This window comes from Lampetra fluviatilis, chromosome 7, assembly GCF_964198595.1.
Source record: "Lampetra fluviatilis chromosome 7, kcLamFluv1.1, whole genome shotgun sequence".
In the NCBI taxonomy this organism is placed as follows: Eukaryota; Metazoa; Chordata; class Hyperoartia; order Petromyzontiformes; family Petromyzontidae; genus Lampetra; species Lampetra fluviatilis.
The window spans coordinates 2,423,913-2,449,661 of NC_136281.1; the positions used below are offsets into that span (position 1 = coordinate 2,423,913).

Here is a 25,749-nt window from a genome sequence, read left to right on the forward strand (position 1 = left end):
ATTAGATTCTCAATTTATTTCACTTTGGGTAATTGCAACTGCCACCTTTATGGGATTACGCTGTAATTGATGTTTAACGGGGACAGATTTGCTGGAATCGGGCTGATAGATCACAAGGCAGATATGGTGCGCCCTGCTTTGTGGGCCAGATGGCAGGAGTTGTGGTGGCCGGCTGTAAATTGTTTTCATTTCATATCATGGCAGCTCCAAAAAAAAGGCTCGGACAGGCTCTCTGAAATGATATTGCATTCTAAACAAACCGTGTTAAATATAAAAAAGGGGGTGGGGTGGCTGGCTTATCAGCAGTATGATAGAGTTTGCCGATGTCTGTGCTGTATATCAATTTAGAACAGGACTGGATGATGCGCACGGCAAAGCTAATTTTCTGCCGCGTTGGTTCGGCTAATCTGAGTGGGGTTTTACAGCTGATTTGTGGCGGCCGCCCCTGGCCTGGTCTCAAGGAGCCCTCGCTTCCCCTCGGCTCTGCGTTCCTCCGGCTTCATCTCGCCCCGCTCGTTGCGTCTCTCTCTCTCTCTGTCCTCTGTAGCACTGTGCGTTCCCTGCCTCTCTACCCGCATCCTTAATTTTCCTCTTTTTGGAGAAAGTAGGATTCATTTGTGCACCATCATCAACAACAACGGCCATGACGATGAAGCCTTCTCGAAGCCATCGCCATCTCTTACGGTCTGGCAATGCTACGATCCAACAAGCTCCTGTATACGCGCTCATTTCATTGCTCCATCTCTGCATTGGATATCCTATCTGGCGTGTTTTGTTATTTGGCTGCTACTCCATTGCTAGCCTTGACCACCGGATATCCCATTTAGCAACGTGTTCTGTCCAGGTCCACTTACTTTTTTGAAGAGTCAAAAATGATGTCTCTAATCTGCAGACATTCTGTGATCCATTTGTTAATCTCTCTGTCTTTCAGTTCTATTCCGAGCAAGTACGTTGTTTTGTACACCAAACAAACATAAAATAGCCTCATACTTGCCGCACAGGCCGATTTTCACTCTACTCGTGGCACTAATGGGCCACAATCTGCACGCATATTTACAAGATGTTCTTATCCAGATTGAACCAGAGTCAGACTGTGTTTCCATTGAACTAAGTTTGCGACCTGTTCTAATTGTTGTATGCCTTGGTAGCGTTATGATTATCTCATGACTTCTCACTTGGCCATATACATTTGCCGTGCGGGACTGAACAAAGTGGCTGCCCCAAAGTTTCTGCACGACAGTGGGTAATATGATAAATGATTTGCAGATTTCACAACCCCCGAAAGGCTGGCCTAATTTGCTGAGTGTGGATGCGCAGGAGTGCCAGTCCAGCCTCCCCTCGGTCGCGTGGACGGTGGTAGCTGGAGCAAGCGCGACAGCGCACGCTCCATTCCATTTTTTTAAATCTTTTTTTTTTAGAGCTCAGGTTTTGAAAATTAATCCCTCAGGTGTTTGCTGAGATGTTAGGGTTCATTTGTACAAAAGAGTGTGCTTTTGCATTTCTGAAGAAAATGTATAGCTTTTGTCTATTAAATTCAGAAAATATTTTAATGAGACCACCCCCTTTGATTGATGATTCATGATAAGATCCATGTGGAATATACATAATGTAATATATTAAATTTGAATGAGGAAAAATGTTGGAGTGCAGTTTTAAAAATTGTGCAGGTACATCCGTGCACATGCCGAGTGCTGATAGTAGCTTTAAACGGTCATGAAATTTGAAGTGCTCGGAAAGACGATGCAAGGCATCGCAGCCATCGAGCAGAACAAAGCAAACTGGACAAGTGTCCGCACCCCACAAACACGCACGAGCAGCGCCATGCCATCGCTTCATCGCGGGTGGATGAGTAGTGTATCATGTTGTGAGCATTTATGCCCTGTGTTCACGCTGTGTATTTATGCTGCGTGTGGCTCTGTGTGGATGCAAGTTATGCCTATTATTGATTGGTCCATCTCTTTTTTTATTTGGCACAAAAATCCAAGTCTAGTTTTTTTGCTGACATGCAAACCTGCTGACAATAAGCGGGGAGCTCTGCCTTCTCTATATTCTTGTTCGTAAAATGGACAAACGGTGTGACACCAGGTGCGGGAACAGGGAGCGTGAACACGGTCTTAGAGCACGTGTGTCCGCCCCCGGGTGGTGTCCCACCGTGCAGCGCACGCTCGTGCCACTTACCCATGCTCAAGCAACACATCTGACCAGGAGTATCCTAAGTTCAAGGGTTAATACTTTCTCATGGAATATTTTTCACAATCGCCCGAGGGCCAGGGATGTATTTTCCAGAGCCTCAGCCCCAGACAGCTCCGGCTGAAATCAAGCCAGGCCTCACATGCTCCCCGTGTGGCTGCCACATTAAGCGATAGGGCCCAGCCTGTCGGCGGGCAGGCCTGCACACCGTGGTGGCCACCGAGACTCGTTCCTGAGAAATCCCGGGTGGGCTACGCCGCACAAAGTCTCCGAAAACCCCTGGGCATCTCCGCCCACACATTCACCCTACATTCATACTGCTGCTTCCCACACCTTGATTCTTGAGCTCTTTGTTCTTTTCCCCACTGCCATGGCTTTAAATATGGAAATTTATCACGCTCATTATGGTGGCGTGTCAGGGAAACGTGTCCGGCATGCCAACCTTGGCTGCCGTAATAATGTGAAAGCTTTAAAAAAATAAAAAGACAAAACAGCTGCATTAGAAGAATGCCGGAAAGACTGTTGGTGGGCGGCGGATGTTGAGGATTGCTGTGCGGGGAAACGTAACAAACAAATTTGTGCTCGTGTGCGCTCTGGGGAAGTTGACTTGAGCACGAGTGAGTGCATCATATTTTTATGGTTAACATTTTAAATGGCTTGTTGAGCTGTGATGTATTTTGGTATTCTTTTATCTGTCATTTGGCATAAATCTGACTTACTTTCTACAAAGTACCTGTTTTAAACTTTTATGTGTAATTAACATTTGATGAGAAAAAAAGTGTTGCACCGTATAATACATTATTTTTGAGGAATACGAATTTTTAAGTTAAATAAAAATAACATTTTAAAGCCAACTTGAAAGAAGGTGGTATGCTGCGTGTTATTCATGTTATTTTCATTAAGATTTGCCTCACAGTGTTTCTAAATGTCAAAGGATAGTTTAAACAAGCACAATTAAATAACGCAGAAAATAGGCATTTACTGCTGATTAAACTCTAAAAATGCAGTGTTTGTAAGAAAATGTTCCGACGTATATATTTAACATTTGAGACAATGTTTCCTCTGTTACATTCATGGTGCTTGATACCTCAGTCTTCTAAAAAAAAAATTGTACAACAAAGGATCGACAACATACTGCTCAGGAAATTAGTTTCAGCTGCAAATATCAGTAGGGTCACGAAGAAAGACAGAGCGAAAGATGGACAGAAACGTGGACAGAAACGTAGACCGACATACATAAACACAGTTGAACAAATAGAAATGCAGTCAGACATACAGACGGAACAAATGGAATATGAAGATCCAAAATACTTGAGGGAAAGTGAGGCGAGACAATGAGTGATTTCCTGCAAACCTGCAGCGAAGGAGCCTGGACAACAAGGGAGAAAAGGCCCTAATCAGTAGGGTATAAAATTAGCGTGGCCAACCGTTGTTCTCCTGTCACGTTGATTAACGTCTCGCCGCTAATGCGTTCGGCAGTGCCCGTAAATTTTGGGTCAGTCTCATTTTTTGGGTCTGCGCCTTCTGATAGTCGGCATTTGTCCAGAATCTATTTACTCCACCCGCCCCCCCCCCCGAGTCCTCCGACGTGAGCTGTAATGTGGCTATAAAGCAGTCGGGAACTCCACGCTGATTGTCCCCATAATTGGGTAACAGATTAATCCACTGATTGGCCCTGATTTTGATGAATATCTCAATTTGACCGCACACCTTAAGCGTTTTTTTTTTGCATTTAAAAGCTTTTTTTTTGCCACCGTCTAAAGTGCCTAAGAAGGCGAATTTTAGATTAACTGCCCAATCCCGTAACGGCAACGGCGCCTGCGCGGTCGCCCCTTGCCTGTTGACGGGATTGGAGCGGGGAGCGTGCGCTCGCGACGGTGACCATGTCCGCCAAGGCGTTGCTGCGGTGGCCGTGGCAGCAGTCGGTGGGTCGTCGGAGGCCAAAACGAACTCAACCCTCACCTGCTGTTACGGGAAGCCCCCCCTCCCCGCCACGTCCCCCAAGGAAATGAGGGGGTCGCTATTACGAATTAACCCACAATTTCACATTTTCAGGTCAGGGAAAAATTAAAATCCATTTTTATAGCCTTTTGAAGCTAATGAAAATGTTGAAAGCTTATTCTAGCCGTTTGATAAAACTGATTGACGACTCGCATTTCATGGCTTCACCTTTTTAAGAGTTCCGTGCTGCCGGCCCAGTAATTGCGCAATGTGCGCTTTTTAATTAACTATGGTGCTCCCATTCTGGATTCTGGCAGGATTTAATGCGGCTTGTTGGGAGCATTGCTCGGTTCGTTTCAACGTTGTCGGAACGGCGTGTCGGACATATTTAAAGTCTCGAAGAACGCCGCGGCCCCTTGCAAGGGAAGCCGATTGAGGCGGCGGTGGCGGCGGCACCGCTGTGCCATGCGGCCATTTCACTGAGTGGGATCGCGTGACGACTGCCGGTTGGGACCATCGGGACATCAGAGGTGCTCGTATGCTAATCACAGCAATTGGTTTGACGCTCGGGGTTTAAGGGTTCAAAAGCGGGCGGGAGAGAACATGCACTTGGGCGCTAACGGTTCGGCACTTGTGAATCTCAGCTTGGGAACAACAATGAAGGTCATTGTTGTTCTGGAGCAAAAATTAAGAAGGAAAATTCTGCAAAGAGCAAGAAGCTATAACAGTAATGGAACTGTCGCACTCACCGCACGGATTTGTTTCAAGCCGAGGGGGGGTTTGTTACAACAGGGCCCCTTGGGCAGGTACAAAAAAATGCACCTTTCTTCCTTTAATTTATATTAAAAAAATATTCCATGCCGGAGAAGGGAATTAGGCAGTCGTGTTTGAGGGCTCTCTGCCGGCTCGCTTCGTGTCGTTACTGTGAAGCCCATTTCGGGCGGCGGCAGACAGGAGCGGCAGGAGGAGCCTTATTAAGACAAATCCGATGGAATTTCATATTCCGCTTGATGACGGATTGGCTGGGCTGAGGCGCTCACACAAAATTCAATTTTAATGATACAAGTTTTCTTGTGAGGGCAGCTACCTGCGTCATTGCCTTTGGATCGCTGCTCCCGTCCGGACCATCCCAGGTACAAATTCAACAGTGACCTCTTGTCTGCAGCCCTTACACCTCTTGCAGAAACACGGTGCTGTATTCCGCTCAATTATTTGCAAAATCCTACCTGTCTTAAGCAAGCTATGTGTTTGGTAGTTTTACACTTTTACAACTTTCACTTACATTACTCTGCAAAAAAGTTATGTTACAAAGGAGCATTGTCATGCGTTTGTATGAAATACATCAGCTTAACGCACTGAAGCTATTCGACAAATGTTTTCATACGGAGTAAATTATACCCTTGCTTTGAACGTAATCCAGGTGAAATTAAGATTACATTGTCACATTGTTTTTATAGACATTTAAATGCGTCAGAGTGTCAAATCTATATTCATGCGCACACAGGTGCTCTGTAGAACTGCACAGTCTCTCGCGTGCGCACGAGGATGTGAACAGGGCAGCACGGAAGACACATCTGGGGCTTTTCCTCGAGACGCGCAACCGCTCGGCTTACGGCCGCACACCGCCAACATCGTCAACAAAGTCACGTTTTCTTAATTTTCTGTGGGCGGCATCACGGAGGGGAGGGGGTCGCTGTGAAGAGCGAACGATGGCGGTTGTGGGCGGCGAGGGGTGTGGAGGGGTCGTGCGAGCATTGCAACGGGGTCTCTCGCCTAGCGGAGGAGCGGAGACCTAAAATAAACACTTCTTGTGACCCGTGTCATTCATCTTCATTCTGTGGGGCTCGTCGTGGCGCGGTCACACATCCCAGCGGCGGCAGGCGGCATTATGAATTAATATGGTTTATATTAGCAAAGAAAATTTGGCCGGGAAACAGTTTGTTCTTGGTTATATTTCGTGAGCAACAGCCTTTATCAAATATACTATTTTGGGACGAGATGAAATTTGTGCATTTATATCTAAAGTTCATACATGTTACTTATTACCCCGTCATTAAAAATTCATATTTCATCTCACAGCAGTGTATACACATTATTAATGAATGAAAATTAAACTAATGTTTTTCATTTGAAAAATGTCAGTTTGTTTGACAGGTTGTTCATTACTCAACAGATTAAACTAAGATGTAAGTCATGCCATTAAACCAGCCGCGGAAACATTACAAAGATGGCCTATTGAATAATTTATCAGGGTTTTTTTTTTTTTACAAATCATAATCTAGAGTTTATGGACTTTAACAGTAAATTTTTCATTTTGTGCAGAGAATTGATTGTGTTTTTTTTGTTGCCAATATCATCAATTTAGAATTACTTCCACAGGAAACAAAACAGCAACAACAAGTATGTAATTCGTGCTCGCGACAGGGCTTTGAATGACGGGTGACTCGGCGGGCCATGGTGGAGTCTTGTGGCACGCTCACCCAACTCGCTCTTGCTTCGCGAACGCTCGCGTGAGCTCTGCCGCTTCAAGAGATGCACTCGCCAGCCGTGCATCTCGTGCCCCAGGTCAACTGCCCTCTCCCCAGACCCAGCCGTGACCAGCTCGACAGCACCATTCGTCCCCCTTCCACCCTTGCTGCAGCAGCAGCAGCAGCAGCGACAGAGCACCATGTTGCGACGATTGAGGTTTCGTTCAAAAGGCAAGGGATCTTGAAAGGGAGACGTATTTATATTCTTGGTTCTTTCGGTAAAGTCACGTAGAAGGGAAATAATAAAATAATAAAAATAAAATAATAAAATTCTCACGACGTATTTAATCAATAAGAAAACGAATACGCTTCATAGTTGTGAATACTTATTGCCGGAAAAGTGCAAATATTTACAAACAATCTTTTTTTAATGTGTCCTCGTGCGGGAAATACCACGGCACATGGCGCGCGTAGGATCCCTGGAAAACGTGACGGGTCTGATCCGTTGCCTTTCTCGACGTGTTGCTATAATTTCCAGCGCAGATGTCACTTTTGAATAAAACATAAAACCCACTGCGTGCTGTAAGAGAACAAATTAGTGCTATTTGTAACCCACCCTAATTGCTCCGTCACTTGGTAATTTAGCCGTGTAAAGTGCCGTGTTCGGAACGTTTACAGGGATGAGCAGTGGCGGCGGCTCCGAGCCGCTGGCCTGGTGCCAGGCCTGCGCGCCGGAGTAATTGTTTGGTGGCTGTGCAGATGTTTTGACTGGAGAGGGCCTCATTTGCACACGGAGCCGTGCGTTTGTTATACCGAGGCAGCGTAACACCCGTCACAATTTAAAATTGCCGGCTACCGCGCTATCTGGCTCGGGCCGCTTAGCAGGCAGTGCTTGCTCTGAAGTTCGCCGATGAGCCGGTTGATAAGCACGCAGATGTATCACTGTCTCTCGCAGCATCCGTTTTGTCACAGCGCACTTCAGTAATTGTTGTTATAGTCACGTTGTAAGCGCTTCATGTTACAAAAACAACGCGGCGTTTTATTCAACATAAAAGCCCGATTTTTCTACGTAGATGTATTTTGTTTACCACCCTATTGACAAAACTAAATTTAAACATCAATGTAACTGCGTACATTAAAATAAAAACATATATGCCATAGCGCCAGCTTCATATGATAGCTACAAATTAATGTAGCCTGTATCTCTCACCGATCTGTCCAGCGTCACCTGCTGTGCCCCGTGTCTCCCCTCTGATCGATACGCACCGGCAAGGAACATCGATGTATCTTCCTGGGCTAATGGCTTGTGCAGTCGGCAGCCGACACCTTGTGGTACCTGCCTGCCCTGGCCTCCCTCTCTGATCACCTGTCCTCTCATGCACGTGACCTGTGAGCTTTGCTTGCCACACCGAGTGCACCACCCGTGCCAGCGAATTGACACCGAGTGGTCCTCGGGAAGACCGCACGCGTGATGATTTATAGCAGCGTCCCGTATTCTAATTGTGCCATCACTGTCAAGGGATAACGGGATTTCCTTTTGGAACTCTCGCCGTTTTAGCAGTTGGCCGTAGAGGATGACGTTCACACAACTGCATCTGAGGATGCTTCGACAGACCCCTTTATCCACAAGAGAAGCCCCGCCGCTTATATAAAATAACAGGGAAAAAGTGTTTATCTAGTTTTTTTTATATTGTCGGAAAACGAGCTGGATGTTTCTGTCGACTGGCCTGAACTCCGCGCAGAGAGAGAGTCTCAAATGTCCTTGTTAGGTGAAGTAAGTAGGGTGGTGGGTGGTACCAGTTGATGGGACTCAATGTTGATGGGTCATTGGCGTTTTCATTGTTTTTGGAATGCATCCGATGTACGGACTGTCTGCCTGAAATATAACGAGGTTGACTCACTGTGTGGACATCTAACACGTTGGCCAAATGTGATTGTTTGATGAAAGTTGTTGCGGATTAATGTGACCGTGGATGTGAACACGCCTCTTGAAGAACAAACGGCCCCCACAGAAAGTGTGTTTCTGCATTCCTGCACGTTTTGAATTACAATATGTGGAATGCATATTAATGTCTAGGGTGCAGTCGAGCACGCATTAAAACGCTGGCGACTCATTGCACCCAGTGAGTTCATAGTCTGACGCCACCCACCACCGAATGTCACCTACCAAGACGTTTTAATACTCTTTCTTTGTGAACAACTTTGTTTCAGGAAGAAGAACAGTTGGCTAAAACATTGAGAGCTTCATTTCCTCTGAACAACAGTTAAAAAGCCTTGTTATTTTTTTTTTATTACGTGTGTATGTTCGTTGCGGCATTGACTTGATGAGTTGTATTGTGTGCCTTTTAAATACCGTGCAAAGACTTCTTGTCACATGTGAAATTATCAATAAGCTCAAGTAAGTACAAAAGCCAATTTATATTACGTTTTTTTGCATAGTCGACGGTCTCAGCCTGATCACGAGGTCAGGTTGTGACCATCGACTCGCTACACTTGAGAAGCTGATTTAATTAATGGGTGGCTGACAGCTGGATTCGAAAAAACAAGTGCATGGTCAGTTCGCTAACAGGGCACCTCCAGGCCACATGCGGGAGTATCATATCCTCGTGTTAATATTTAACTTATCTCCTTGCATCGGCGTCACCCGTGTTATAAACGCGTGTTGCTATCATTTCACTGAATTAATTGCGAGTGGATGAGAGAACCTCAGAAACGAGACGACGCATTTCGAGGAGTTGGTGGGCAGTGATTTATGCAACGCTTCTCAAAGTTAATTAAAACATAACGGGCTCTTGAACAGACATCGCTTGTGGTTTTTCTCGTGCTAACCCGTGGACAAACGACACGCTAAATAAAGCTTTCTGAGCAGCCATTGTTCCCCCAGGACAAACATGTTCCAGTGACTTTTTTTTACAGACTCCTTCATTCCAACTCTTTTTGTTGTTGTCGTAAAGCACACCATCCACACAAAGGCACGCATTAACCCCCCCCCTCCCCCGTCGTTACAAAGGGAGGATAACGTTTCAGGCTTTCCAGGCAAAACCCGATAAACTCCCCCTTTTCATTGCGATTACGACTGTTTACTGTTGACGCTCGTTTGTAAACTGGAAACTAAAGTTGTGCGCGTGCCCTGCTCACGGCTGCTGCCGCACCGAGGGCCTCAGGCGCCCTCGGGGCACGCAGCGATGACGACGCGAGAGAGCGAAATGCCACGCGCCAGCGGCACATGAAGAGCGGCCACAATCTGAAAGGGCCACGGGGGTTGCAATGAGAAGAAGGGGTTTGGTGGTGGAGTCAAAAGCCATTCAAATGCTATCCCTGCCCCCAGTGTTCACCAAATAACTAGACACGAGTACCTGCCCCCCCTCACCCACCGCCCTCTTGCCGCCAACCCGAGCCTCTCCACCGGTGCTTTGCCAGGGCATCTTTGTCACCTTTTTAGTTTCCTGATCACCGTGTCATCCACACACAGCGCCGTCTATCGCGAGTCGTTTTCTGACAGCCGCATCCCACAAACCTCTTACTCAGCCGGCACTGCGCTCTCTGTTGAACGTGTCGCGTGGCCGTCGCGCGAGGGGGTTCCTCTGCCCTGGTCCAGGTATCGCTGGGCCCTCATGCTCTGGCGATGCCGGGCCGTGCCGATGAACCCGCGATCGGTTTGTTCATCCGGCTCCGACGAGGATCAGGATGTCTCGCCGCCACGGCGAGATTGTGATCGGGTGCTCTGTAATCTCAGAGCAGACTGTGAAATCTTACACGGCGTTTTTTAATAATAACAAAAAAAAGCGCCACGCACACTCTCTCTCAGCAATGACACGCGTCCGGATATAGCTGCGTGATGTGTTTATAACAGGAAACATATCGTGTAAATTAGGTGATGTTTAAAGGCACTCGGGATTCTTGCAATACGATTGCCCAACACAATGGTTTGGTTGTGTTGTTGTATTTGCTTGCATGTTCATTACACTGAGAACAATAAAAGCCTGCTCGGATATTGCAGCTGTAAATAGAAAACAAGAACCTTTTTGGCAAAGCAGTGCTGTAAGTAACGAGGTGAACATAACAGCGACTATTAAACTGAAAGCAATCTCGTAAAAAAAAGGTCTCCAAGCTGGGTTTTTGTCATGCCTTGTTAAACTAACTGCAAAAACATCTATTGCAATTCCTCGAAAGTTCCTAATGTTGTTGCCCGATCCGCGGGACTTCGTGTTGCGGCTCTCACTTTGCGAATGCGTGCAGAGAGCGAGGCTGGGAAACCCTGCCTTTGCCGTTTGCACAAAGCACCTAAAGTTCCCCCTTAATTTGTTATTTCAAGTGTAAAGAGAAAAGAAAATCACCCCATATGCATTGTGGTCAACTCATACTTGTTGTGGTGTCGATAGTGTCAGCGAACATTGCAAGATAATGTCCACCACAATGGAACAAATGCAACGACATTGAGAAGTTAGAAGGCTCTTGCTGTGAGGACGGCTGCTTGCGTTGTGGCCGAAACGTCGTGAGAATTGGATTTTATTATGTTTTATTTTTATTATTGTATTATTTCCCTTCTACGTGACTTTACCGAACGAATCAAGAAGATCTTGCTGTGACTTCAACCACAGCTTCGATTCAGCCATGTCCAACCCCATCTCCCCCAGCGTCCTCACGCTGTTCTACTTCACCGGACATGACGACTGCCACCTCGCCACACGCCGTCAACGTCAACCCAGTTCCCCCGTCCCCCTCACACGACTTGCCAGGAGCTTCCGGGTCTCCTACTCGACGAGCTCCTTGCAACACCTAAATCTCAAGTCCGTTTCTCCGTAGAAATACCCACTCACCCCTCCCTATCAATTATTTTTACCAATTGAATCATTGATTCCCTATTAATCAACCTCTTAGTCAGTTGTTTCATCCGTTTAAATGGACCATCGTTGGTATTTTCTGGTTAGCAGACTTCCAAGACAACCCCCGATCCACGTCTGTCCTGTCCCCCAAGGCGCTTTACCTTGAATGTCACCCGAGTGGTGGGATGTGGTTCTTAGTCCCTCTACCATTCTTATTAACCAGTTGTCCATTCGTCGATATTATACATGTGTTTATATCTCTGAAATACATATACACCAATGCATCGTTGCCAGGTCGCTATCCTTTCGTACCCACACACCGTGCTCTGGCCAGCAGTGACCTCGCTGCATGTGCGCCTTCCCCCACAGGAGCCACCCAGAGGGCCTTTAGGATATCCCTCATCGCCAGACAATTATAGAACAGAAATCGTTGGCCCGAACACTGAGCCACGAGCCTTCCTGCATGAGCAACGTACTTTTGAACCGACCTTCACGTGCTGCAATTGTTTAATGCAGCCAATTGTATTCATACGCTCGGCGTTTTGTAGAGCACGACCAGCATATTTGTGTGTCCCTAGATTCAACACTCAAGGGTATGTTGTTAACCCAGGACTTCACGTTCCCGAGTGTTCTATATTGGCTGCTTGCTTTATCATGTGTGGTTCACCTGGCTGCTTTTGTTGGTCGTTCCCCGGCCCATCGTCTAGCAATGCCTTATCCACATCCTCGCGGGCTCTGGAAAAGCACATTGTGTGCCCCCTTCAGGTACAACATGACCAGCGTACTGTCAGCCCTGTAACATATCCAACAGTCGTTTTTGTAGGATTCTACGCCCAGTTACTAACATGGACCGCCTGTGCTCGTCGTGTTTGCCCTCGCGTCTGCTCTTATCAGTGCCCTGTCGCATCATCTGGGTGCGATTGTAACCCCGCCTGCCACCAGGTGGCTGGTGTGCAGTGGAAGGGGCAATGCTTGTCGTGGCTTGCGGGCCGAGGCGATCTCCACGATGGCATTGGTGCAGGGAGGTCTTCGTGGTGGCGAGGGCCTTCCGGGCCGCGTGACCGGGCTAAATCATTTATACGGGTTGATGATGATGTTGTCTCATATCTGGGTCTCCACGAAGGGTTTCCCGTTCTCCCTTCGTTGGTTTTAGAGGCTAGGCAGGGTGGCATCGCACGTTCTGGCCCTTGCGTCAGGCCCCGGGCGGTGGCCGTGCTTTGTTGTTCAGATTTGTTAATGCCGATGACAACACTGTGACCAACGGGAAAAGTGAATGACTCAGAACAACCAAGTCAGCGATGAGACTCCAACGACCGCATGGCCATTCGGATATTTTCGGCGAAATAGTCCAGATGCAGCAGCAGCAGACATATTTAATGTGGGCCATCACTGTGTGTGCCCACACACCCCCTGCATCTTAAACAATAGTCTAAAATACGTGGTTGTTTACACAGTGGGGGTGTGGTTCCCCCACCCCCACCCCTTTCCCGGGGAGTTTAGACGCCATCAGCGGCATGCTGCGTGGGATTAGTGTACAGTTCAGCGGCTGCCTCGCTGCTACTCACGTCGCATTGCCCAGAATGAGAGGAGCCCCTTCCCCCAGACCCCCCCCCCCCCCCCACGGCTCTGCTGGCAAATACCCCCCCGATTATGATGAACCGCTGTTTGTTTAAACCCAATTTACAAAACCACACAGTGGGATTCCCCACGGGTTTCTATAGTCCCGTGGCAAGGATTTATTTTATGTGCTGATGAAAAATGTCTTCTCTGAAGGGTGTCTAGCTGAGCTTCACAACAGTGAAAACGTGCGCATGAATTAACATAATTTGGCCTCCCGCCTGCTGATTGCTTATCTTCATAAATGGCATGCGAAAATTATAGGATTAAAAAAAAAGGATGTGAGCGTTTTAAATATTTAAATCCTCTAACGCTGTTGATTGTTACAGTTTATTTTGAGTATATAATTTTTCATTGTTAATTAATGAATGCATTTAATCACGCAGGTGTCGGAACGCAGGGCCCTTAGCCACATGCTCCTTCGCCCCGACCTGTGCCTTTGGTGCCAAATCAGTTCAGTTTGATTGGATTAACCGGTGAAAACCCTAATTGTCATCAAGGAATATTAAAGTAGCGGGTATAGCGCTTTGCTCGAGGCTGTCTCCGCTGATTACGTTATTTTGATGCGCCCGTACCGCAGACGTTGGGTCCTGGTTAGTACTTGTTAAAATTATTTCCCAGCCTTACATACACTTACACGGCTGTCAGTTGTTATTATTACTACTCACGGGGGGGGGGGGGGGGCGTGTAAATTGTGACAACAATGCGCTCGCGTGAAATGTCGCCGCGGTTGTTTTTGGACGCGCGGGATACAACAACAGTCGGCTGGACGGCCTCGGCGCAGCGTCGCCACGCCTGTCCCAGCGCCGTGCGCCGCGCGCGCGAGATTTACGCAACAAGTTTATATCGATGGACATTCCCCAGCAGTGTAAACAACCCTCCAGCGTACACCGCTCCGGCTTTACATGTCACACAGACGGGGGGGGGGGGGAGAACCCCTACCCCCCCCCCCCAACAAAGTTTCGTAGTGCTGTTTCAAATAAGAGGATGGTATGGAGGGACGTATTAGTGTGCGCGCCAGGAGCAAACTTAATGAAAGTCCTGCATGGTTCCGGCTCTACAGCGACCGCCGGACACTACCGGGACCGAATCCGCAAAATTAGCCGCTACATCATCATGTGACGGCTGCTGCGACCCCGACGCACCCCCCGGACGCTGCTCGGCGAGCTATTTCGGCAGATTGCACCGGATTTTCGGTCGCCCCGTGTTTTGTGCACGAAGGCGCCGAGCGGGGTGGGGGGGCAGTCGTCGAGCCTGGGGCTGGCGCACACGCGCGCGGCTTGAGACGTCCTCGTTCGCGGCTCCTGTCGCGGTGCGTGTCGCCCGCGTCGTGACAGAGCGTTGTCACACTTCCACCGTGGCTTACCTGGGCACGTCGTATTTTTTCTTTTTCTTTTCTTCTCTCGTTGTCAACGGAGGGCAGGTTATTATCCGGCAGGTGGTCAGCTGAACAGTCCGGGTGATGACGGTCCATCGCCCAGCACGTTCGCTTCTCCACGAACTTGACATATATGAAACAAACACAAAAATCCACGCGTTTTATGCACGTACATATTCTGCAAAAAAATGATTAATGTAATCAGCCAGATATGAGCTGCTTCAATGTCTGTGATATGAAAGTAACGCGGCCATTTGCGGTCTCCATTGCTGGTCGTACATTAAGTGCCTCTGCAAAGCACGGCGTAAGTCCTTTCGTGAAAACTTTATTTCTCACGCAAAGTAATTGTGCTTTGGCTTCAGTCGAGGCCGTTTAAGCACTTGTGATGGAAAGCACAAACGCGCTCAGATATAAATCAGAGGGCATGAGTTAAACTGGTCTATCAGTCAAAACAGAGGGATGTGCTGCTTTGTGAGTGGGAGGATTAAGGAAGTGATGAACGGTTTCTTTAATGTTGCTGCTAATAACAACGAAGTACAATGTTGAAATTTTATTTTTTGGGACCTCACTAGAACGATCTCTGGCTATATCCGAGCTCTGCAGCTACTGAGCTTGGCATGTGAATGTTAATGTGCTTGTTTTACCCGCGCGACTGGTCGGTGGGGGGGGGCCTCGGGACCGCGATGCGAAATCCGCAGTTGTTTTGAAGGCAGAAATAAGTTCGGCCCCTTGGAAGCCGCAGCGCTTCGCGGTGCTGACAGTCAACAAAGGAGCCAAATTTTAAATGGAGGGGAAGGTAATTACACATCGCGCGTGCCGGAGGCCCTGTCCCCATGTGGATCCGAGCACGACGTTCTCACCGCCAAAGTTCAGCCTTTAATTTCACACCGATTCCGCTCGTATTAATGACAGTAATGGGAGTAATATGCCATAAATTAACTTTTCCATTACACAATGTACTCGGGGAGCGCCCACACCGGGAGCCCTTTAATAGGCTTTTAAAAGAGGGGGGAGGTGGGGGGGGACGGCGCAGCAGTGGAAGCCCGATGGCCCCAGATTGGCGCCGTGTGATGTGACGACACGTGGGCAGGTCTCTTGCCGATCATGCCATCTGACTGCCCAGATGGAATCTCACAGTCGGCGCGCGCGGTGGCCGGAGCCCCGACGCCGTAATCGCTGTGGCGCGCGCGGCTCCGTCGTGATGGAGAGGCCGCGGCGCTGCGCGGAGCGAGCGGCTGCGACGCGGCTGTCACTGCGAGCTGCGGGGGGGCACCGCTCCGCGTCTCCTCGCCCTTAGTTTACGTTGTTTATTTTAGCATGCCGAGCGGTGGCAGCCACACCGCCTCTAACGGGAGCCATAAAAACAGCTGTGTTTTCTTGCATTTCCCAGTTACGGCGCGCATAAAACATTCCAAGAGTTGTAAATGTTGTGGCAGGAGAGCGAAGCAACTGAGCCCAGCCTGGGCACGCCACCAGCGCGGCTGGGTGCGTGTTTGAGCCGAATTAATATTCCGCTGGCAGGGATGAGGAGTGAGATGAAGATGTAATGGTGAAGGGTCCATGTGAAGGGGTGTGTGTGGAGCGAGCTTTGGGGGTGGTGGCTTCGAGGGGTCGGGGGCTTTGACCTCGGTACTCGAGAAACCAGCGGTGACAAGTTGAGTTGGTTCGTGGTGGTCAACTATCGCTCGTGGTCGACCGCTCGGACAATGCTGGCTCCGTTTAAAGCAGAGCCACACACGAGCTACCGATGCACACTCGAGTACGCAATTCGGGTTGCGTTTGACAAACCTCCAGAGAAACCAAAGCGCATGCTTTTTAAACATTTGCTCGCTACTGCTGAAAATTGGTAATTGGTGAACCGCCAATTCACGTAACTTACCTTGCATGTTTGATTCAGGTCACACAAAATGTAATCTGTAATGCCAGGCAATGCAGTGTGCAGGAATGAAATGGTGCGTCTTTTTAGTGAGACGTGATGACGTAATATATTCAGATTTTTTTTCAGAAAGCGGGCGAACCCCTCGTGCGCTAACTTCGTGACACTTCTCAAAGAGCAACCACGCTCGCCTTGTGTGCATTGTTCCTGTTCGTGACACGGAGAAATGTCCACGCCATTCAGTGATCACCTTAGATGAGGCCGATTAGAGGCCGGCGAGCAGATAGCTGTTGGCCATGGGATTGCTGCTGTTTCTGCAGCGTGGATTGCTGGTGTTTTGGTGCAGGGCGCATTGGTGAGCCCATGATACACTGCGCTATGTACATGTACCGCATTTTTAGTCACTCCAATGCTGGAGGAGGGCCTCTACATGTCTTGCTGGTCATGGGGGTCATTTGACCATACTTCAGTTCGGGTTTTTGACAATAAATGTGTCCGTGAGAGCAAAGAAGTACAGTGCAACAATGTATGTTGCTGCATTTCCCCCTACCGACTGTACCACATAGGTCCAAAGCCTAAGACAACCTGTGTTGTGCATGGCGGTCACTTAAAAAAGTCCCAATCCAGGCTCAAAACCTGCTCAGCTTTTGGGATCCAGTGCGGAGTTGACTGCCCGAGTTGTCGAGGCCGCTATTCATTGTTGGTGGCGGCCCAGTGCCCACATCTTGGGACACAGTCAAGCAGGCGGAATGAGGCTGCAATTGCAAGACTAAGACGCTATATCAGCACAAACTGACAAACCTAAACAGTAAAATAAAATACGTGATTAAAGGCGTGACCGGACACAACAATGCTCACCACTATTGATATAAAAAAAAACTAAAATATGATTTTGTGTATTGAGCAACGTAGCAGGTATTACAAGATCAAAACATTACAGGCTTCTGGAATGAAAGGAAACAACACCAACAGTGGATGTTCCTTCACCTGCCAGTCGCAAGCTCAGCGAGTCAAGGGAGAGACAGTGACGTGAAATTCCATTTCACAAATCACATCGAATTTTTAGTTACTTCAGATCTCTGTATCACCTGAAATAAAATAAACACGGTTACATTTGAATGCCTTTCATGTAAACTCTTAAATGCTGCAGACATCGTCTGAATCAGTGTTAAGTTGTTCAATCGCAGTATTTCTAGTAGTTAATTTCCATTGGTCCCGCTGTCGGCCATGACGTGGATCAGAAAGATAAACATGGAACAAATGGTTAAAAGTGCTCAAAGCATGGAGAGGGGCGCATGCTTTGAGCTACACCGAGAGACAGAAGCAAACTCACGCGGATTGGGGAACAAATGCAAATGAGAGGCACGGTATTGACTGTTAGGGGAAGTAAGTGGGCTCGGGCGGGACACATCGCTCTAAGGGATGATGGCAGATTGATGAGACTGGTGAATTAATGGCAGCCAAAGGCGGGAACATGCCTGAGAGGATGTCCATTGCAGAGATGGAGTGATTGGATGAGTTCATGCAGAGGAGCGAGATGAATTGTGGCATCGCGGGACTGTGAGGCATAGCCAACAATGTGGGGTGGAGACCTTCATTCAGCAGTGGATAGATCACGGTTGGTCATGAATCCGAGTGGTGGAGGCTCACATCGTGAAACTTAACGGTGCAGATCACACAGCCACGCGTTCAGACAGTAGCCTGACGGGTACACAACCACACAGATAACGCCAAACGTAGAGCAGCTCCTCAGCTCAAAAACAACATTCACGCATGAGCAGAATGAGAGGTTTGATTATTCAAATATATCGTATAAGGTGCTCGATGTATTACCTAAAAGAAAGCAATGCCCTTTGTAAAGTACGAAATCGTATTTTATTATGTTTTATTTTTATTATTTTATTATGTTTTATTTTTATTATTTTATTATTTCCCTTCTACGTGATTGTACCGAAAGAACCAAGAAGATGAATCCCTGCAGTCACGAAAGCTTTAAATCGAAATTTTACGAAATCGTAATTTGAAGCTTTCGTGGCTGCAGGAATTAATACTCTTTTATTTTATACCTACGTGACTTTACCGAAATAACCAAATAGTACGATATCGTACTTTATACAGTACCTGTGTGGACTCTATGTGGAGAAACTTTAAGGGACAGATTAAGCACTGTCCCTTAGTGATGGATTTCAAAGGCAGTAAAATGGAATCCATTGAAAGGCCCTCTTATGTTACACGAGAAATATGAATGTTAGACCAATTTGTCAAACAGTTGTGGTAAATAAAATATTTCCGTTATCATGCCAGCGGACCCCTGTAGGCTGAGCTTCCGTTCAATCAGCGCCGTCGCTGGTGCCTTTGTTGCGCTGGCGTACGACCGTTCACTGCTCCCATCCATTACGGATTGGCAGAGCTGACAACCCCCTCCAGCCCAGCAGTAATTTATTAGCGGTCAAAAGTGTGTTTTTATGATTCTGTAAGCCATTTACCAAGGGGATGACAGGCTGATGGGCGACTCGCTCGTTACGGGATGCGCTTGCTGCTGGTAAGCGGTCCATCCCCCCCCCAGCCCCACGCCGCGCCGCCGTTTTACCCGTGGCGGCATGCGGTTTTTGCGGCTGTGACCCTCTCGGTGGTTCGGCTCGGCTCTCGGGGTCGCCTGGCGCGCGCGAGCCAAGGCTGCGGTCTGACGTGCCGTGCCTTCCTCGGCTCGAGCCCACGGCCCCGATCGCTTGGGCAAAACCACCCACCCCCCCACCCTCTGTGGCGTTCGTGAGCGAGAACGGACAGGGCGCCCTCTTGCGTGAGATTCCCTGAATTTGAGCGTGAAGTGATTGCCGCTCGACAACGGTTAAGGGAAAGCGCTCCCGGGGCTGTCCCCCCCCACCCCATTCGATGTCGTTCGCCCACCCCCGCTCAGATACCGCCCACCCTCACCGCACCGCGTGCCCTCTACAGCACCCGTGACCCTTCGTTGGCTCTGTGGGACACTGAGCGCTGCACGCACATTGTGTTCCCTGAAATCTACGCATCACAGCCTCGCTGACCACGGCATTTAGCTTACGCAGCGATACCTGCACACACAGGCACTGCAGGGCACCTGCTGGCCTCGACAAAACAGCTCTCGTTGATTATATTACTTCTCTTTAAAGTGTTGCGATGCAAGATGCAACGATGACGAGTTACACAAACGCCCCAGACGCGCGCACACAATCACACACAGACACGTGGTGGAGTGAAATACTGCGGAGCGGGAGACGCGGAAAAGGTGACACTCGTTTGACCATTATTTCGAATCCCATCTCTTTCGCACAATTGTCGACTTAGTTATCACACGGCTTGGCATTAATTGACATGGATGTTAATGAAAGTAAAGTAACAAGTATGGAACTGTGCACACTTTTTATAGCCCATATTCTGCTCCTGGCTTCACGTCCAGTTTTGTCAAATTAGATTTATTTAATTGTATACCTACGTGACTTTACCGAAAGAACCAAAGAGTAAAGATTTTAAATTCTCCGTTGTGGCCTTGGTTTCAGTCGAGTGAGATTGCAGTGATATAACTATACCATTTACAAATTACTGAAAAGAGTCCTATCGTACCCACCAGAAGAACTGCGTTTTGAGTTTATCCATAATAGAGGTTTTTTGGGGTTATTGATCGCGAAAGCCGACGTGTTAAACTTTAGGTGTTTAGCTTATTACCCTTGCCGCACACCTCCAATTAACATGCTTGGCTATGTACAGTCCAACACTCAAACGTACACCATAATCGAGTTTTTTTGGGTTAGATCACGTAAATGTATAAACGTGCCGTTAAACCCGCCACCACCCGACACAGCCAATTCGCAAGGTTTGTCACGGTTACGCACACACCGGCGTGTTGGAGAGTAAGCCCACAACATTTACAATTCGAGTCGTTTCGCCAACAATTACAACCAGCATCACCAGGCGGACAGCCAGAGTATTGTTGACTATCAAACAACACAGCGGTGTGCTGAACGAGTGACGAATTGGCATGTTTGTTTACGTGACGAACCTTGCCAATTGGCTGTTGCGGGTTTAACGACACATTTCATATGTACGCGATCTAACCCGTAAAGCCTCCATTATGGATAGAATTTGATCGCGAAAGCCTACGTGTTGAACACGCGTACGACACACTGGCAGAACACTTTCACGCCGCGGCTTCCCGGATCCTCTGGATCTGCTCGCCCACGTGCTCTCACGCCGCAGCTCGCGATGCCGGGGGGAATGAGCCTCCCTTGGTGCCGGTGCCTTTGCGTCGATGCAGCCGGACAGATGATGCACGTCGCGGAACCCAGGTGGAGCGTGAGGAGCAAGTGATGTGTATGGTGGACAAACCACCCCACCACCCGCCCAACTGCTGGCGTGTAGATGTAACACGATGTGAGTTTTTACCGAGTGCTCGCCTGAGACTGTGCGGTTGGCAAATATGTCACGGTGGGCGGTGCACTGGCTCCGACGATGTCGAGGGCAGCAGTTGCCTTGGCTGGAGTGGGCACTGCGGCCACTTACTCGGCTGCCCCATTTATTAGCCCTCGTGCGCGCTGCGCTTTGTTGTTCCAGAGGAATCCGGCGATGATGATCATGATGATGAAGGCAATTTGGAATCGTTGAACTCCAGCCTCATCGCAGGTGTTCCGAGCAGTGCGTGTCATGAATGTGGAGTGACGTAAATCTCTTTCCCGTCTTCTTGGTTCTTTCGGTAAAGTCACGTAGAAGGGAAATAATAAAATAATAAAAATAAAACATAATAAAATACAATTCTCACGACGTTTCGGCCACAACGCAAGCAGCCGTCCTCACGTGACTTTACCGAAAGAACCAAGAAGATGGATCCCTGCAGTCACGAAAGCTTTAAATCGAAACGCTTCCCCGTGTTAAATTATAAAAGGGCGCCCTGACTTGTATGACTCTACGAACTCAGGAAAGTTTAAAGAACAAATCTCAGTGAAGGATAACGTTGAACTGATACGATTTTTCAGGATGTGATGCGATATCAGAGTTTGCGATACGATTATCGAAATATCGGATTTCCCATACGTGTGTAAATTGTACGAAGCATGTTTTGGTTTTGTCTTGGTCTTGTGCGTTAACGTGTACCTCTAGTAGACATAACGCATCCAGTACAGCACTTACAATCTTAACTCTAGTCCATTCGACATGAAGCCTGCTTCAACGTAGCTATTTTTGATCATTACAATTTATAATGTTTATAACGTACACGCTGTCAGTTATACAAATAATAATGACGTGATTTAACAAACTACAAAAATGACGTTATGTAAATGCTGTTTGTTTACCTTTATTAATTATTGAGTGAGTGTTTTTCATAAATACTAGCAACCCTACGTCCTTTGGACGTGACCGTCCATCCCTCCCAGCCAGCCGTGAACCCTTTTATTATATAGAGCGCTGTCTCTCTCTCTCTCCACCTTTCGCTTGCTTTCTCTGTACAATATGTCGCAATTTATCTCGATTTCTCGCTTTGTCTTTAATTCGATATGTTTCTCAATTCCTCTGCCCGCTCTCCTCCCTCCACTGTACCTCACCCACTTCCCGTCCCCTCTCTCCGTCCCTCTCCCTCACCTCTAACCCTCGCTCCCCCTATTCCCACCTCTTCTTTTCCCGTCTCAATCTCTCTTGCCGCCCCCGCCCGCCCGCCCTAATCTTGTCTCCCACTGCTCGTCTCTTTCCCGCACTCTCCTCTTTCCGTTTTTCTCTCTCCCCTCTCCGTTGCATGCCCTGTATAACTCTCTCTCTCTCCCCGGCCCTCCTGGCCTCCCTGGCCTTCCTCACCCCTTCGTGCTCTCGTTCAGTCGTAATGCTTCGTGAGCGTACGGTGGATGATCGGCCAGCGAGCGGATTCCCCGCGACGCCAGCACACACGAAGCGGGCTCGATGCGGCGGCTTTGCGGGATGACGTCTGCTCACAGAACGCGCGAGCGCACTCGGGAGCGGGTGGGGGGGTGCAACCAGTCAGACAGGAATCCACCCAGGTCATCGCGGTGGGAATAACAAAAAACTTTCTCATCTCGTACAGTATCGCAATGAGTATAATTTTTTTTGTGTGCCGGGAAGCCAAAACGTTTAAAGAGAAATGAAAACGCCGAATGATAACCACGCGACGGTTTGACAATTTAGCAAAACGGGCGAGAGGATTATCGTGGATCTTGCGTCGCGTGATTGGTCGTAGTCTCGCCACATCGCGACACGAGCCTCGTTCATCAAACAAAGCACCACGGTGTGGGACGTCGACAGCAGTGTTCTTGCAGAGAGGCTGGGTTCCCGTCGTGAGAATGCGGAATTCCCACCACCGGCTCATGGCCAACGGTGCAAGATGCGCGCGGAGAAGCCGTAATGAGGCAGCGCTTAGCCACATCGAGCTGCGACAAGGCGCGGGTTAGGGAGTGCGTGGCGCCGGCGGTCAGGTGGCGCGGCTCCAGGTACCGGCTGCCGCTCGGTTTGCCACCACGCCGGGCCCCCGTCCGTACGCCAGCACGTCTCAGCCGGGGAAGCGAGGCACACCGCGGGGCACGGCGTGGACACCGCACCAGGGCACCACATGATGCACTCTCCTTCGCATCAATCAAGTGCCAGCCTGTGGTGGCGGAAGGCTGAGCCGCGCCTTCCTCCGCGGGGACGTCCACGCGTCCGTGTCGCTCCCCCGCGCCAGCGACGGAACGCGCTACGCGCTCGCTCACTCATCCGCCGCCTGCTGCACGATTGTTGTTTTTTAAAAAATTCATGCAAAGTTTTTTGCTCCCTATATTTCATGCGTGTCTGTACTGTTCTGTGTTCTCTGTGTGTGTGTACGAGCGTATGTATGCCTACGCGCATGATTAAGTTCGTGTAGTGGTTGTCACTTTGTGCTACGAAACCGTCGACCCGAATTGGATTCCCGCTCACAGACAACAACAGCGACGATTACCTGAACCGATTCTCGGGCCTACCCTCGGTGGACTACAATGAGCACCTGGGACGATGTGTAAACATCGCCACTAGGGAGGCAAAGGCGGCTGGGCGTGGTTCAGGGCACCCACCCCCATCGTGTGCCGTGCAAGCGTTCATAGGTGTTCGCGAACAGCACTTGCCCCAACAGTCTGTTCAGGCTACTCGGGGGATCTTTGTCTTTGTTGTACACATATGCGTGTCAGTGTTTGCTGCTTGAGCTGACCAAGTCAGGTCGAGGCTAGAATTGGCAGGGATTCTCACAGTTTGTACCCAAACATAATCTTTTGTTTCTTGAGAAAGCATTGGTGTGTGTGCGTTACGCGCGCGCGTGTGTGTGTGTGCGTTACGCGCGCGTGTGTGTGTGTGCGTTACGCGCGCGCGTGTGTGTGTGGTAGGGAGAGTTTAGTGTGTGTGTGAGTGCGTGTGGGTCTTAGCCGGGGAGAACAATAGACCAGGAAGATTAGTGCCTTAGGTTTGCTTTGCCGTCGCTATCACAAACGAGCAACTCCGCTGCAGAGCGTTCCTGCAGATTGACATGCCGACAGCTTGTTTGGCTGCACAGTGTGAGCAGGAGGCTGAAGGCGAGTAGAGATTCCAGCTGGTGGGATCCGGCGAGAGCAGGAAAGGAAACCAAAAAAAGAACAACAAAAACCCGCCTGCAGATAGCAATCTGTTGAGGGGGTGTGGGGGCGATTGGAGGGACAGAGCCTTTAGTTGAGCGCATTAGCACACCTGGCTTGGGAAGGAAGCGGCATGGCGCACGGGAGCGCAGTCTCCGTCGTCCGAGTTGCTCGGCGTTGAGATCAAAAACTCGCTGGCCGCTCGCCAGGCGAGGAGGGGGGCAGCAGGGGAGGGGACCGGGGCGGACACCGCCTGGGACCGACGGGTGCGGGGCCCCTGCGTAAAGCCTCTCACGGACGCCGCCGCAGCACCGAGCCGTGAGTCAAAAAGCGCCGCTGCCCTTCGTGCCGCGGCAGACAGCAGCCGTTGGTTGACGAGGTTCTCTTGCACCAACCCCTCACCCCCTGCGCGCTGCGATAGGCGGGCTCCGTCGACGAGACGAAGTTGCGTATTGTTGTCTTTTGCGCGTTCGTTGCGTTTGCACAGAGAGGGAGGCCGTGTGCGAGTGCACTCTTGTGTTGGCGAAGGTCGAGGCTGAGGGCCCTTGGGGCTGTCTCCACACAGGCTGCCGGATTCTAAGAAGGGCAGTCCGCCCTGCTGTGCCTCTTTGCATTTAGCCTCATGCGGGTTTTTTTTGGTGTTTAATGCCATTTTTCTGTACTATTAAATCCTATTACGTTCAAGTAAAGCTTCAAACGGAATTTTTGCCACAGTAGCTGCTTTTAGCTACTGAAAGCTGCTAAAGCTAATTTGATAATGTTTTGAATATCTCTTTTTTATGGCGTAGGTATGATAGCTAATTTTTAAAGTATAACTGAAAGCATCCGTCAGATTAAAAATCGCAGCCGAAGTGTTATTTTATGTATGACTTGAAACCGACTCTTCAAAATATAATGTTAGCAATGTCATTAAAGGTGTCGGAAGCTTAGCGAATACGTTACAGTCGATGAAAACAAAAACATCTTAATTCTGCAAATCATGATTTATTAATAACCATGGTAGTTATAACAACACAGAGGACGGATGTGTGATAGGGGAGTGAGGGGGGAGTGTGGGGGGAGTGAGGGAGGGGGGTAGGGGAGTGAGGGGGGAGTGAGGGAGGGAGGTAGGGGAGTGAGGGGGGAGTGAGGGGGGAGTGAGGGGGGAGTGTGGGAGGGGAGTGTGGGAGGGGAGTGAGGGGGGAGTGAGGGGGTAGTGAGGGGGGAGTGAAGTAGGGGGGTAGGGGAAAGAGGGGGGAGTGAGGGGGAGTGTGGGAGGGGAGTGAGGGGGGAGTGAGGGGGTAATGAGGGGGGAGTGAAGGAGGGGGGTAGGGGAATGAGGGGGGAATGTGGGGGAGTGAGGGGGCGAGTGAGGGGGGAGTGTGGTAGGGGAGTGAGGGGGGAGTGAGGGGAGTGAGGGGGGAGTGAGGGGAGGGAGGGGGGAGTGAGGGGGGAGTGAGGGGGGAGTGAGGGGGGAGTGAGGGGAGTGAGGGGAGTGAGGGGGGAGTGTGTGAGGGAAGTGAGGCGGGAGTGAGGGGGAGTGAGGGGGGAGTGAGGGGGGAGTGAGGGGGGTGAGGGGGGAGTTTGGGAGGGAAGTGAGGGGGGAGTGAGGGGGGAGTGAGGGAGGAGTGAGAGGGGGGGTGAGGGGGGAGTGTGGTAGGTGATTGAGTGGGTGTGCTTTAAGGCAGAGAGGGGTGTGTGGTAGGGGGTAGATGGGTGTGTTGTAGGGGGATGAGTGTAAGAAAGTATGTATTGAGAGTGTGAGAATGTCTGGTTGGTGTTTCGTAAAAGTTTGGAATAGTTTTATGGCCTCTTCTCGACTACCCCCGCTAACCCACCATATCCCCTGCCACTCCCTCTTGTTCTCCACTGCTACCCA

At 49.4% G+C, this 25,749-nt stretch overlaps 1 protein-coding gene across 2 annotated transcripts in view; it reads left to right on the forward strand.

The window, feature by feature from the left end:
* The window catches only part of ESRRG (estrogen related receptor gamma), a 113,160-nt gene that overhangs the window by 19,271 nt on the left and 68,140 nt on the right, over window positions 1-25,749 (forward strand). The window contains exon 1 of one of the 2 annotated variants that reach the window (XM_078858157.1): window positions 23,977-24,209. The exons of the other annotated variant lie outside the window; for it this stretch is intronic. The gene's annotated coding sequence lies outside the window, so the exon portion shown is untranslated. Of the gene's footprint in view, window positions 1-23,976; window positions 24,210-25,749 lie in introns of those variants that run through there. 2 annotated transcript variants of the gene reach the window in all.